Genomic DNA, 5889 nt, shown 5'->3' with positions numbered 1-5889 from the left:
TATATATATATATATATATATTAGGGCTGTCAATCGATTAAAATATTTAATTGCGATTAATCACATGATTGTGACGAGTTTCAATCGCAGCTTAATCTCACATTTTTATCTGTTCCAAATGTACCTTAAATGAATTATTTTCAAGTGTTTAATACTCTAATCAACATGGGCATGGACAAATACGGATGCTTCATGCAAATGTATGTTTATTATTAATGAATAACCATACTCAACACTAGAGCAAAATGCAAAATATTTATGATTTATTATTACATTTGTTTGCCTCTCTGTGCCCATATTTTGATGCAGCCAAATTCTCAATAAAACATTGAAAATAAAATAAAACATTTAATTCATATATTTTACTTTTTCTGTTGTCAGAAAACAGAATGAATATGAAATAGTGACTGAAACACGGCTCTAAGATTTCATAACCAGCTCTCCCTTCCAAGATGTTAATCTGCGCAAATATCCTGACAATCGAGCCGTCGTCTGATGAATCAAATACACATAAGATAAAAACAATAGCTGTGCTGTGATTTCGGCTATACGTGCACTGTAAAAAATTCATGTGAAATCTACAGGAATTGACTGTGTTTGTGCCCAGGAAATTACTCTATACTAGTTCACAGTAGAATACTGTAGTTTCAGTCAAAATTGCAGTAATGTAAGAAGTACTGTGAGTGTCTTGCAGAAAATCACAGTAACTTCCAATGTATTGTAGAAAACACAACAAGCAATTATGTACTGTAGAAAATTACAGTAACCAACAATGTGCTGTAAAAAAACAACAACAACACAGTAAACTTTTATATCCAGCTTAGTTTTCACAAGAGAGCGGGCGCGACTATTTATAACTTGAATGTGTTTGGCTTCTGGTGTCTTTCGCTTCCAGTTATTTTACCTGTACAAAAACAGCCCATTATACTGCTTCATACAAACGTTTAATTATTATCATATTACTTTAACTTCAGTATCATAATCATAAATTTACCCCCCAGAACGTGATTTCACCGTGCTGCCATACACTAGGGTTTTCTGAAACCCAGCCACTGGGATAGAGAACACAGTAGCCTACACTCGCAGCTGGGTTTCCAGCCAATGACTGCATTTAATTTGACTGCACTGTAATTCAGTTACATTTTAGGTTTGAATAGAGAATACAGGAAGCAAATGTATTCTTTAATAAAAATTAAAAATTAAAAAATGACCAGAAGGTCATCATATAAGTAAACAGCAATGGAACTTGTAGTCTAGTGGTTAGCGCACTGACATATAGTGCAACTGTGTCTCTGGCGACCCGTGTTCGATCCCTGGCTTAAGGTTCTTTGCTGATCACATCCCCCACCAATCACTACACTGTCCTGTGTAATAAGCAAAAAAATAAATAAAAAAGGTTGCACTTGCAAATTAGTGAGCTTTACTTTACAGTTACATGGTTGCTCCTGTAAATGAAAACAGCGAAAATATGGTTATTTCTTCTACAGTAAGTTACTTGTCACTAGCTGCCAGTTAATTACTGTGAATTTCACAGTCAGTTTCTTACAGTGTGTATGTAAAGTTAGAGAAGCAACATAATATCTGGTTTAACTGAAAGCACCGCTCGCTGAACAGAGCAGACGCAAAAGTACCGGCAAGTCTCAGAAACTAAAGGTTTGTCCAAGAAATCGCTCGATTTGTCGCTAGACGTTTTTATTTATTTTTTTATTTATTTTTTAAAGTCACTAAATCTAGCGACAAAGTCGCTAAGTTGGCAACATTGTGCATCTATCTCCATTTCTCCAACTAGGTCTAGGCCACGGGTCAAACAGAAAATGCGAGCTGCGTTAATCACGCGTTAAATTAGTGCCGTTAAAATGAGTTTGCGTCAATGCTTTATTAACGCGTTAATTTTGACAGCCCTAATATATATATATATATATATTGTGTGTGTGTGTGTGTGTGTGCGCGTACATGTTGTGTCTATAGGGGAAATGACATTTGAGACATTTGTTTGGAATAAAATGTCTCTCTTTTGTGCTGCTCAGTTCATCGCTAGTTTTTTGTACCGTCCCCATCTAATCGAACCAATGAATTCAGTTACATTTGAGAAGCTTGAATGGAAATGGTGCATAATAAAAGTAGTCTGTCATGTACATTTGTTTTTTCCCACACATCACACGTGTCACATTACATCTCAACTCATTTACTGACTTTCCTACGAAACAAGTACACTCATTTTCAAAGAAAGAAAACAAACATTTTGAGGAACTGATGCCACAGCTGAGTCTGCCATAAATATTCACACAATAAATACTGAAACGGTGTATGCTGATTTTAAACAAACATTCATATGTATTTATGATGTGAAAATAATGCACATACAGCTGTTACTTTTATTTCATTTATTGTTGTTAATATTCTTATTTAAAAAATGGGAACATCTAAATTATTGGTTTTATTCAAGTCAAAATATTTTTATATATATATTCCCTCTTTAATTCCCAAATAATAACATGACATGATCTGTAGTTTATCAAGTTCTGTGCGTTCCTCAAATCAATGCAAAGCTGTAACTACATAAAGACAGAGCTTCTGTAACATGGAAATTTCTCTGAATTATTACAAAAACAGTGCAAAAAGAGTGGGGAAAACATGAGGGATGGATTCCTTTCCTTCAGTTTTCACAACTAGAATTAATGTTCAGGTGCCAATCAAAGGCAACAATGATTTTATCAATAGAGCATCTGCTCACGCTGATCGCCTCTTTCATGCTTTGATATAAACACGGAAGCTGAAGTCGTCTTTCAGGTTTCAGTCATTGTTTAGCTTACACTGGAAGCACAATAACCCACAGGCCCGGTCATGATTACACACTCCTCAGCTGAAGAACCGGTACGAAACTGAACTGGAGGAGAGTGCATTACGACTCCAAAAACATCCGAAAGCCACGGAGATCTGGTCAATATCACTCTCAGAACAAAAGGCACAGAAGCTGACACTGGGACGCTTTTACACCTTTGTGCATTATTCACCGCTGAGGAGAGCATGCATCAGTTCCTAAAGCACACACATTAGCACCTCACTGGTACATATTTGTATCTTTAGAAAGAAAATAAAATAGGTATGGGTTATGGGTTAAATCAGGTACACTGTTCTACTTCATAATTCCATGTTTAATTACTTGCCACTTGTTTGAAATGTGCTGGCAGTTTCTGAGAGAGAATAGCCAGCTCTTTAACGGAGTAATTGCTCATCAGCGCTCGGTCGCTCCTGTGGTAAACAGAGCTCACGCAGCAGATGAATGGCAGTTCTGCCGTCATTAGCGTGTTGTAAGGAGTGGCAATCACCTCAGGAATGTGTTTATCATGCGTTCGCCGTAGTTTGAGCCATATTCTCTTTATGGCTTTTCTGCTGCAGTCATAAAACGAAATGCAAACAGACGCTTTCCACTCCTGGAACTCATCCGGTCTCAGCGCTGTCGTTAGGACTGCATTAGGGCAGGTCAGAGGTCAGAGGTCAGTACATCTGCGTGCTCTCCTTCAGGTCCTCTGATTCTCCCACAGTCCACAGACATGAGCCGTCTGTAGGTGTGAGGCAGGAGATGCAGAATATCGTGGTATTGCCCTGCATCTAGTGATATCGCCAGCTTACAGAGAAGGAAATATAATATTATCACATATATATATACATCCTCTGGATACATGAGGATATACTTTTATAACATGTATAAGATTCCCACAGAAAACTGTATATGTACATGTTAATAATATGTATAATTCATTTTTATATGATAATATATGTAGCAAATAATATTTTTTTTTCTAAAATTTTTATTTTCATTTATATAGAAATTGATATTATTTATGAGGTGCATGTTTTGTATAGTTTAGAGATGCATATTTATTGTTTAGTGCCATGAGTTCTGCTCTGAATACAAAATAATAAAGAAGTACATTTTTTAAATGTATTAATTTAAAATTAATTATGTATTAATAAGTTTTTGCTGAAACTATATAAATATACATGTTATGATTGGAAAATATGCATGTAATGCCTTTTTCCTGATTGTTTTGCCATCACACCTTTGGTTGTGTTGATGTAATAAACTGAAACGATGCGCATCAGTTTTAGTGGAAGCCAGTCCTGATCTCGAACAGCTAAAGCAGCATGAGAGAGAGCGAGAACAAACTACAACAGGTAAAGCTGTCAGCTGTATAGACATTGGCAATATCGTTAACAGTTCACGTTTATAATCGATACTAACATGGCTTCTTTAGTCTGTATGCTGTGTTCTGTTAAAGCAGGCGGGTGATTTGGTTCAAAAACATGTTTTGTTGTGCTGGTCTCTTCACGTCCCGATAGCAGTCACTAATTTAAGTGGTCTAAATATATTTATATATTGTCTGTGGAAGGCGTAGGACCATAAATTGTTCGTCCAATCAAAATGTATGGTCCGAACACTGCGATAGGCCGTATTTGCCTGGTATATGCGTAGCTCTGCGCAGACATGACACGTCATCAGTGAAAGGTGCTATTATTGTAATATTATGCGCTTTGTAGTGTAATGTTTTCTGGCGGGTGAATGGGACGTGAGGTAATCTGACAGCGCTGCGTTCTCATCGTATCACAGCTCTGTCTGAGAGCGGTCATGTGGCTTTGCTGAGTGATTATGCAGATCTTGCTTTCAAAGCTAGCTTGTTATCGCTAGCCTTTCCGGAATAAAGACAAAATTCAACATAAATTGCATGTTACAAATGAAGAAAAACAGACTGAATGTGTTTATGACCCATGACAACATTTATAGGAGCCCAAACTACACTGAATGGCCAAGTGCTGCTGACGTAGTTATGCTCAGTGATATTGGCACAGATTCTGTTTTATAAACACTTCTCTGTGACCGCATAGCTCTCAAGCTGGAAAAGACATTTAGTTACCACTTTAGTGAACCTAGTTCCCAGGACATCTACAAGATGGATTAAAATGCTGATAAAGACAAGAAAAGATGAGACATGAAATGTTATAGTGTTAAAAAATATATACAAATAAAGCACGTTTATTCTGTGGCATCTAAAATAATAATTTGCTGCCTAATTTTGTTTCTTATTGAAGCCAATGGCTCCTTAATAGACGTTTTTGTCTGGAGCCCTGGTACATTCATTTCACATTCATTTAGCCCTCTTGACCGCACATTCAATCCCAATACGATCTAAATCAGCAATGCATTCAGAAGATATGAGACTATGTTAATGATAAATAATGAATTTCTATATGCAAGTGAATACAGCAAATGTGCAAAAAGTTTTATTTGTATTCATATATCTCTATGCATATTTCTTTTTCTGATAAATGTTCAAAATATATATGTATATAATATATATATATACACACACAAACACACATATAATTGACAGAAGCAGAATAAAAAATTTAAAAAGTTAATTACAACTCAGTTATGACCTTTTTATTCTCACAATTCTGTTTGTTTAAAAAAGGGTAATTCTGACTTTTTATCTCAAAATTATGACTTTTTTTCTCACAATTGCAAGTTTAGCTTTTATATATTGCAATTCCGATTTTTTTCTCAGAATTTTGAGATAAAAAGTCACAATGTATGTTTATTACTAAAACATAGAAAGTTCTGTATGCGTATGTTTTTATTATAATTACTGCATATCAACATAATATTGATGGGCTTTATATATGTCTACAGTATATTATATATTTATTTATGCATAAACAACATGCGCAGGATGGTTTTAGAGATCTATAATCAACTATATCAATGCAAAATAGTCCTGTTTCTCTGACTGCTGTCACCATGAGGGTTTGTGAAAGACTAAAAACAATCAGCAACACCCTGATGGAGTGTATTACACACACACACACACACACACACACACACACACA

Source organism: Sinocyclocheilus rhinocerous, unplaced genomic scaffold (genome assembly GCF_001515625.1).
Source record: "Sinocyclocheilus rhinocerous isolate Xijiao unplaced genomic scaffold, SAMN03320098_v1.1 scaffold2338, whole genome shotgun sequence".
NCBI lineage: Eukaryota > Metazoa > Chordata > Actinopteri > Cypriniformes > Cyprinidae > Sinocyclocheilus > Sinocyclocheilus rhinocerous.
Note: the sequence above shows the minus strand (reverse complement) of the source record.